This window comes from Sinocyclocheilus anshuiensis, unplaced genomic scaffold (assembly GCF_001515605.1).
Source record: "Sinocyclocheilus anshuiensis isolate Anshui unplaced genomic scaffold, SAMN03320099.WGS_v1.1 scaffold288, whole genome shotgun sequence".
Taxonomy (NCBI): Eukaryota; Metazoa; Chordata; class Actinopteri; order Cypriniformes; family Cyprinidae; genus Sinocyclocheilus; species Sinocyclocheilus anshuiensis.
Window position 1 is genome coordinate 60093 of NW_015558570.1, and position 10917 is coordinate 71009.

At 34.7% G+C, this 10917-nt stretch overlaps 1 pseudogene; it reads right to left on the reverse strand.

Moving 5' to 3' along the window:
- Positions 1-10917, reverse strand: part of LOC107679614 (inositol hexakisphosphate and diphosphoinositol-pentakisphosphate kinase 1-like) — a 41460-nt pseudogene that overhangs the window by 4932 nt on the left and 25611 nt on the right.

Sequence of the window (10917 nt, forward strand, 5' to 3'; positions counted from 1 at the left end):
TGGGAGTTTCTGGCCAGCACGGAGCAGGCGGAGGTTGTAGGAGCAGCGGTGTGGGTGGTGGAGAAGAGCCGGGTGAGCAGACAGCCCAGCTAACAGCTTTACCACCTGATGCTCATCTAAGAGCTCTACGGGAGAGAAAGAATGAAAGGAGGACAAAAAGGACTGAATGGATGCAAGAGGAGAAGGTTAGCAACAGAGAAGCATAACAAATATCCGGGAAAAGGAATTCTGGAAGACAGAGGAAAAGATGGAATGGAAAGAGTAATGTTAGTTTTTTAAAGTTCTATTAATCTCTCAATTGTAATTTTTTTAAGAATAAATAAAGTTACACTGTAATTTAAAAAAACATACAGGTACAGGCACATGAATTCTGGGAAGGTACAGGGGAAGAAAGCAGTAAGGAGTAGTGTTAGATTTTAAAATTAATTAATTTCTCATTTGTAATAAATAAATACTTTAATATTACTACAATCAAAACAGAAAATGTTTTTGTTTGTTAATTGTTTAGTTAATTATTGAGAATGGGGAGTCAGATTCATAAGCATAATTCAAATCCACTGAGTATCAGAAGGAAAATACTGAGTAACAGGAGGACAGGAGGGAGAGGGATGAGGTAAGCAAAGATGTGGCAGAGATGGAGGAGGGATAGTGTGGGCAGTAGGGAAGGGAAGGCTTTGGGGATTCGGGCGGGAACTAAACACTGCAGGTTGAAGGGAAACAAAGGGATGACAGAGATGGAGGAGGAGGAGGAGGAGGAAGGAGAGGCCACTGCAGCACACAGCAATGAGGATCCACTGCCTCAACTCCTGCGGAGATGTTTTTGCCACAGTGACTCAGCAACATACAATGAATGAGCTGAAATTAATGTTTTCTTTTTTTGTCAGGACCTACAACTATTTTCGGAGGCAACTATTTTCAGAGTGCAATTAGAGTCCCTGTAATAAGTAAACTCTCCGAACAAATCTTCAATTTATGCTATTTGTATTTGAATGAAACATCTGAATAGATTAGGTTTCACAGTGCATGCAAACACTCCTGAAGTTTCATAACATACTGAGTATATAGTGAGTCTATAGTGAGAATCAGTGGCGTACAAGACACCCCTACTGAGACACTGCAAAAGACACGAGGCACGCGCAAGTTTTCATACATGACATCACTGCTGGTGGGAGGGGCCCCATCTCGTTCTTTGCGGGGGCCCTCACAGATGTGCGGTACGCCACTAGTGAGAATATACTGTAGGTTTATTTATATTAGACTGAAAAAGCAGCCCAAATAAATGTCAATAATAAAAATGTATTATATAAATAATCATTTGTAATTAAAAACAATGGCTGTTTTTAGCTTGAAAAAAGCGGCCCAATTAAATTACAATAATAATAATAATAATAATTAAATAAACAGTAATTAAATAATACATTACAAAATTAATTAATAAAATAAAAGACATCAACAGTGCAAAATGCTATTGATGTCAAATTGCAATAATCATAATTATACAAACAGTACTTAATAATAAATATAATAACAGACATAAATAATGCAAAATGTTATTGATGTCAAATTACAATAATTAATAAGACTTATATAAATAATTATAAATTACAAAATTAATAAACAAAATAACTGACACCAACAGTGCAAAACACATTGGTAGCTGAAATGATTTTGCTTTAGTTTTCAATTAAAAAAGCAGGCTGCATCTGTTTTCTGTGTTTACTAACTGGATTTTAATGACTTGATTAACTTAACCTGTACTGCACCCTTTTTTCCCCCTTAAGATTTGTGGCTTAAATGGGTTGACCCAACATTTTTCTCACTTTAAATCGGATTTGGATATTGGATGGAAATGGTTTTTCAATAGTAGGTCAACAAGTTCAACTGCATCATCCATTAGAGCCTGCAATTCTACTCTATCACAATTTAAAACCTAGTCCTGATGCACTGGACTTTTTTGTTCCTGCTGACAGCATATAAAAAGGGAATCTTCCTTGGTCTTGACAAATATGCGTAATGATGGAAAAATTACTGACACATGTTGATAGGAAACACATGGTTAGCCTGTCTCAAGGGTGGCAAAAATGAGTTTCCCTCGAGCAATGTTAAACTGTCAAATGAAATAAGCAGAGTTTGATCATTTCAACTCTTCCCTGGGCTGTACTATGTAGAGAAAAACACTTCAACCTCACCAAAACCCGTCTGAACTCGAATCCCTACAGAGACGCCCACATTCACAAAAGCCTTGTGCTAAACATTTGCATCATTTTATAAGGGTTCAGTCCTTCATTAGACTTGCCTTATGAGCAAACTTGTGAATGTGAATATCATGATAATCTTAAACGACTCTCAAAAGTCTAAAAATGTAAGACCAAAATCTCTGTCAAACACTTAGTAAATACTAATTGAAGCTTTGACACATACATTTCAGTTTCTACTTAACAAGATGTGTAGAATAAGAAACAATCAATAAGATCATGCAAACATGATGCCATCCATACATAAACAAGTTTGTTCAAAAGAAAAAAAAAAACATCAAAATTTCATTTCAATAAAGATCAATTTCAAAAATGTCATTTCATTTCAGATGTTAACCCTCATCCCATTAGCATCTATGACCATCATGCAAAGTGTGAAGTGTATCCATCATATACCCACTGGCAAATACGCTTTAATAAATTACAATAACTACATTTAAACACTGCAAAAAAAAAACTTTTTTAAATCAGTATTTTTGGTGTTTTAGTTAAAATGTAGAAATATACTGAAAACAAAATACACTTACTTGAGAAGCAAAACTGCATATGATATTAAAAGGTGTTTTCAGAAAATATCATTTTTAAGCATCAATTAAAACAACTGTAGTGTTATTTTAGTATCAGTGAGATACTATTATAGTTTATTTTTTATATCAGTTTATATTTTTTTATTTTCCATTTTCATTTTAATTTCCATTAAAGTTTTAGCAATTTAGTTGTATTATGCCATTTTTAGTAGTTTTTGTTTATATATAGTTTTTATTCTATATCATTTATCTATATATTTTAGTACATTAAATTAAAATAAATTGAAATGCAAAATGTTGCCATGGCTGAAATAAAACGTTTATGGTTTTAATCCCTGGTAATATATATATATATATATATATACACACACATACACGCACACAGTTATTTAATATTGATTAAGACTATGATTTTTTTTTTTGCAAGGACGATGTCTACTTCGATGATTTAAAATAATGCATATGCCATGCGATCATTAAAGCATTAATGGTGGTGGAAGGGTTAACCCTTTCTAAATCAAGTGGATCAACATGAAAGGTGTTCACACGTTTTTCCACACAAACAGCAATATATCAAGACAGATATATTTCAGTACACAACCCATGCATATAGCCAATCAGAAGGAGAAATGAATTAAGATGGGTGTGTCTTGTGAATCTAAATGAAAAGTGAAGAAAAGCCTCCCCGATTTATGAAATGAATTAATCAAAAATCACAAACGGTGCTAAATTACAAAGACTACTTTGAAGCAACAGCAGAGGGCATGCAGGAGAGTGTCAACAAAAATAAAAACACGGACTCAAAAACTCCAAACATACCATTAGTCGGATGCCTGGCATACGACACAGAAAATCTCTTTACTGCCGGCATAGAGAGCAGCTCTGAGGAGATAAAAGAGGCATTCGGCATTACTCTTGTCACTGTGCCCCTCATGAGCTTGTGCTTTTACTCAAAACTACCAGCATTTTTAATCCTCCCACCATTATGCAATCGTTTCTGTTCCTCATAAAGCCATCTATAACAAGCAGGTAAAAGTAACATGGAGTGCATGGGGCCAGATGTTGCCCTTGAATGTGGAGATTGAGAAACAGAAAAACAACAGATGGTCACAACAAATTACCCAGCATTCTCTGTGCTACAACGTCCCTTTGGATGCAGCATGACATGGCAGTATTCTGGGTGCTATTTCAAATGTCTTTCTTACACAAGGTAATCCTCTATATCTCAAAGACACAGCAACACCCGGTGGACAAAACTGTTAATGCTGCTAACAAGGAGTGAGGGGTGAAAGTTCCATTATAAACGATTATTATTATTAATAACAAATATTGTTATAATTATAACAGTATAATTAAATGAATATAAAAATAATAATAAATTATAATACATAACTAAATTCAAATAGTAATTTAAATAATGTATTTGATACTGACAGAGAAATGCATTCGTTTCCATTGAATGCTAGAAATTAAGAGTGCAATTTCCAATGAATGTTTTGAAAATAATCATAATATCAGAGTTACTCAATGAGTCTTTAGAGATTGTGGTAAAAGCAATCATTTGTGTTGCCATGGATATTATACATAGCAAACCATCAAAACACATTTTCAGAAGTGTTCTAGGACACTAAAATATTTTCCTTTTGCACAAAATAGCTTGCTAATTTGTGCAATTTAGCAAATTATGAAACAAATGTTTGTTTTCATGCACATGCAGCATGCAAATCTGTCTGGAGGTAGCAAAGGTGACAAATTATTAGTTATAACATTATTCAGTAACTGTGGAAACCTAATTTTCCTAAGCGAGACCTTGATAAACAGCTAGACGCAAATGGTTTAGGAACAGCTTCTGTTGTGCGTAATGCCTTTATTTGCGATGACTAAAATTAAATAAAAGTACATTTTAAATGAAGTATGCTGAAAAATACAGCCACTAGGATATAGTAGATAATATACAAGAAGGGAATATTGAATGCTAATGTGAGTGTCTATTAAGCAAAATGGGAATATCTGTAAGTTATTCAGAAGAATCGTTTGCTGGAACGTTAGTAATGATCTGAATCTTCAGGCCACTGTTGGCTGAGGTACGTCATAACCCTGTGTGTGTGTGTGTGTTTGGGACATACCGGTTTGAGAAGCCAGATTCATGAATGAGGAGGGCTTTTTGCGGGGAACTCGTGTTAGGTGTCTCAGGTTGGGGAAGGAGGCACTGAAGAGGCCCGCACACTGGGCGCCTGCGTGTGGGAGGGGAGGGAGACCGTGGGGTGGAGCGGGCGATAGTTAGTTTTCACAAGTGAACATGCAGCTCCTCATTTGAAGTAGTTAAAAGGATTGTTCGCCCAAAAATGAAATGATCCGTTCTAAAACATTTCTGAATTCAAATTAAAATTTTATATTTCTTAGGGCATAAAGTCAAAAATACTAGGGTAAATAACTAGTAGCAAATGTAGTTTAGCGTAATAGTTAATATATATTTTTTAATATGATTTTTACATTTTATTTTATATTTTTTATATTATTATTTTTTATATTAATAAGTGTAATATGTAAAAAAATGATATATATATATTATTACATTAAATACATTATTATTATTATTATTATTATTATTATAACTATATTATAATTATTTGAAAAAACAAATATTTTGCTAAATTGAAGTCTACATGCAAATGTAGGAAATAACATGTTGCAAAACAACATACATTTTAAATTAAAATATAACATTTTATTAATTTATAATTCATAATAGTTATCAAATATTTACCCTACAAAATAACTACTAGGCTAACAATGTGCTTGTTATTACTCTGTGGTTTATACTATTTTTCTTATTTTTCTCACAATTATTAAATTATTATTAAATTAAGTATTTAAATGTAAACGTTGTTGAAAATTGTATAAAAGTTTTTCAGAACCATATTAAACCAAAGCGAATACAGATAACTTTACACAAACATTTTAAAATAGATTTTTAAAAGATTTGGATTCTTGGACACTCTTATTTGTCACTGGCCCCTTTCTGACATTCATTTTTGGCTGAACTATTCCTTTAAGCTCAATTCCAGGCATACAGAGAACTTTTTTAATAGAAAACCCAGTTAAACTGCTAGGAAGGTAAATATATTGCCAGTGCAGGAGGGTGAAACACTGAGTGACACTAGAGGGCAGTACTGAAAAAACAACACTTGTTTAAAAGCTCAAATGAAACACATGCCAGATGCAACACGCACTTAGTTAAAAAAAAACTGTGATCTGCAAATCATGCTATAAAGCTTTAGTAAGGTGCAAACAACATTAGCCACAATCTTTAAACATTATGCAACTCCGAACCTACGAAACCGTGTTCATTGTCACCTCATAAATGTTCTTTGAAGATAGAAATAGTACAGACAAGAATAGCAGAGAAGGTCCTGCCAGCAGCCATATTTAGACCACTACTGGCAGCATGGACACATTTCCGACGCACTGGGTACGGCATGATTTAAATAAACTTGAGCAGGGTCCTTGAACTGTGTCATTGGTTCTAAACAGAAACAAGCACATTTAGCGGTCAAGAGGGACGGGTCACTTATGAGAGGTTGAGAGGTTTTCCAATGAGACCAATGACAGGAGAGTTCTGCTACATGAAAACAACACAAATGAAATGCAATTCCCACCTAGCCCGCTGGGTTTGATCTCAAGTGACTGACGAGAAGACGACGGGAAGATCCGATATGCCAGTCCTCGAGAAGAAGTGTTACTCTCTGAAAGAGCCTGCAAAGGCATATGAACAAACATAAAAAACCAACATATACACAAAACAGCAATGCTAATCGTTTTAGCACAAAGTTCTTTCTAAGTAAATTCAGCTTGTCATTCAGTTTTTAAATTAGACCAGAAGTTTTTTAATTTTTTGATGCCAAGAACCCCAAATATGATGACCCCCTGTGAAGGACTATAAATTATATATTTTTATATATACACTACCATTCAAATGTTCAAGCATGATCCTTCAGAAATGATTCTAATATGCTGATTTGGTGCTGAAGAAACATTTCTTATCAATGCTGAAAACAGTTGTGCTGCTTAATATTTCTGTTGAAACCATGATAAATTTTTTCAGGATTCTTTAAAGGGGTCATATGATGCGATTTCAGTTTTTCCTTTCTCTTTGGAGTGTTACAAGCTCTTAGTGCATAAAGAAGATCTGTAAAGTTGCAAAGACTAAAGTCTCAAATCCAAAGAGATATTCTTTATAAAAGTTAAGAGTCAACCACGCCTACCTAAACACAGTATGGTAAGGGGCGTAACATTTCCGTCACACGCTTGAGGTATTCGGCCAATCACAACGCACTGGATAGCTGGCCAATCAGAGCACACCTCGCTTTTCAGACCGATGAGCTTTTTAAAAATCGATGCGTTTCAGAAAGGCGGCGCATAGAGGAGAAACAATAATGTACAGTATTTGGAAAATAATGTTTTTTGAACCTTAAACCGCATAAACACATTTCATTACACCAAATACACAAAATAATGTTCTTTTTAGCAGCATCATATGACCCCTTTAAATAGAAAGGTAAAAACTAGCTTTTATTTAAAACATAATTTTTTTTGTAACATTATAACTAGGGGTGTGCGATATTATGATTTTTGATCGTGGACAATTAATATCATAGTATCGTGCTACAGCGCACATTCTATCAGTTGCATTTCTAGCACCTCCGTCTCAATCAACTGTACAAACAGCGCCTAATTACTGAAATAAATGATCTTAATACTGTCAAAAACACACAATGTCTACATATAATCCCAGTTGATTATGTCTAAAGTGAAAGTAAATAGAGAAGAAAGGATGTGTGCCTGTATATCAGATGTGTGCAGGTCTTAAAGTGACAGCAGACTAATAATACTAAACATGCTGCCACTTGTCATTAAAGGGAAAGTTCACCCAAAAATTTAAATTCTGTCATTATTTACTCACTCTCATGTTGTCCCAAACCTGTATTAATTTCTTTCTTGTGCTGAACACAACAGAAGATATTTTGAAGAATTTGTAACCAAACAGTTGCTGGTCCCCATTTACAGGGGAAAAAAATACTATGGGTCACTGGGGACCAGCAACTGTTTGGTTACCCACATTCTTCACTTTCACTTTACTTTTTTTTCACTTTCATTCTTCAAAATAACTTTTATGTCCAACTGAAGAAAGAAACTAAGTCAGGTTTAAAACAACTTGAGAGTGAGTAAATGATGACAGAACATTTTTTGGTGAACTATGCCTTTAATGTTAATAAAACAACAAAACACAAAAATCACTCACTGCTCTTGACTGAAGAACTTTAATACCATTGCTTTAATAAGAATCAATGTATAATTTATACTGTAAAGAGTATATAGTGTTTTATTGTTATATTTGTTCATTCAATTTCTTGAATGCTACTGCTAAATACATGTACTGTACCTGAAAATAAAAGCAATGTTTATTTTATTTGTATATTATGCATATTTGTGTATCTTTGTTCTTATTTTTTAATAACAAAGATAAAATAATGACAAAGATTTTTATCTTCGCCCACTTTGGCCTAAATGTCTGCCATTCTTTTTTATTTTATATTTTGTTACCTTGTAAGGCTTCGTTTTTAAAATATGAAAATTAGTAAGGATGTACTGTAATGTACTGTATATTCAAAATTCAAAATTAAAGAATTGCATTTAATACTGTCGTTAAGGCAAATTGTTAAAATATCATCCAAAACATTTAATCAATATATTAATTTTACATGTTATATTTTAATTTTCTTCTCAAATTTTCACAGAACGCCACCAGAAACTCTTGGATCAGACTATATAGTCTTCATAAAATTATTCACAAAACTCAATGCTATTTGCCTGCCGCAGCTAACATTGCACTATTACCACCACACTGTTGGCGGTAAAATTAATTTCATTTAAAGTAAATGTTTGTGTCAATTTGTTTGATTATGGCAGCCGTTAATGAAATAAAGAAAATTAAGGCCTACCAGAAGAGCCTATAGTACAGTACGGTACCTCCATAGATCCAGCCTTTCGGCTGCGTATGAGTGGCGACTTCCTCTGAATGTTGATTGGTTCAGTCAGTGCGGCTCTGTCGGGCTCGTCTTGGGAAAGGTCTTCAATACTGCCTGGGTCTGTCTGCTTCTCGTGGTTCTGTTACATATGAAATGGGAGTGTTGGAAGTGGTCCAGACCATCCAGCATGCAATATTTCTTAGAAAGTTGTATATAAATTCCAAAGCTCAGCAGAGTAATGTGGTCTGAAATAAATACAATCCTTGGGGCGAGTGAAACACAGACCTCTGAGGAGGCAGGCCGGAAGCCAAAACCCATTGGTGCATTATCCTCATCCTTGCACCCCTTCACCCCCGGGCTAAAGTGCAACTCTACGTGAAAACGTTCCTCTGAGGAGGGGTCCTACAGACACACATGTCAGCATATGAAAGAAGCATAGAAATTGAGTAAAAAGGGCTGATGCCACATTTCGTACCTTGTTATTGTCTTCATACAGCATAATAACAATCTGTGTCATATAGTTGAGTTCGGTTACAGCGCTGAGGTAGTCCATAGCCTGCTTCCACTGTTCATCTTTTTGCTCCTAAACAGACACAGATGAGATAAAACAAGTAGTAACCTGCATTAAACATGATGCGGGGCATAATGTGCGTGTTTGATGATTGTTTACTCACGTCTAACAGGCCTCCGTAGCGGAAGATGTTAAGCAGGGAGTGAACGTGGCTCTCGCTGGTGAAATAGAGCCGGGTCCGAACGTGCCGACCCGGAGACATCACTCCCCGCGAGTACCTGAACCACCAGGAGGGATGAAATACACAACCTGATCACTCACAGGTTCTGAGTCTGCAGAGCTTCTACAACAATGTGAGGTTGTATAATACGATATACTTTTTAGTGTAATTATTTTAGTGTAATTAAAATGGACTACATTTTGACAAAGATTTTCATCAAAATAAAATAACTACGACTAAAATAAAAAACTAAATATCAAAACAACTTGAAAATAAACATTAAAGAAATCAATATTATTTATACATCAAAATGTTGAAAAACTTTTGGTCTGGTTTGCTAAATTTTATTAGTTGACATATCGTCAACAAAAAATAAATAAATAAAATAAATAAAAATGGTCACAAAATTGTATACAATTTTAGTGCAGAAGTAAAATTGAATACTTTTAATAAATCTTAACGTAGATTACATTTATAATTATTTAATAAATATGACAGGAAATACAATAACTATGACTAAAACAAATAAAGAACAATATCAACAATATTGAAAATCAATCAATCAATAAATAATTATTTATACATTTTTCAAATGTTTCAAATATTTTGTTTGGTAAAGTTTGGATTGCTGAAGTCTTTTTTTAACATATTACTGCCAATAAAAAACAAAAATGATATTTTTGTTGACAAAAACTGTTCACCATTTTTGTGCAATTAAAATGGATATCAATTTTAAAAAAGGCAAAAGTTAAGCACAAGGGGTTGTGAGTAAAACAACCACAAAAAAGCATGCATGGATGCTGAAGTGGAATGTACTAATAGTAATTTAACACACTACACAGGATGTACAGTATAGTATGCAAAATGTGATTTAGCCTTAACTCTCTCAAAGAGTTTGGCATTGCACCCCAGTATAGAGACTCACAGAGGATGCAGCTTGTTGACGGCCTCGTCCTCATGTGTTCTCTGAAGATCCAGCTGAATCTTCTTGACCAGAGGCAGGCAGTAGGCACTGGCAATATCCAGCTTCTCCGCTTTAGTGATTCCATACTCCTGAAAGAGAGTGTGCATGCAGGTAACAGCAAGATGAACAAGAATAAACGAACACTATTAGCCGCGTATCGATTCCTCTACCTGTGGGATGATGATGTCCGCAAGTGCTCTGGACAGACGGAAAAGCTCCAGCGTGTCCTCCAGACCAAGAGAAGAATTGTGTTGGGTGTCATATTTCACACAGTCATAGATGTCCGGGATCTTACTGATGTCATAGCGCCCGTTTTTCATGCGGAAGTCACGCTCTAGTTTGGACCAGCGTTGCAGCATGAGCTCCAGAGTCTCGCTGTGGTATAGCTGAAGATCTGTGAAAAAAAAAAAA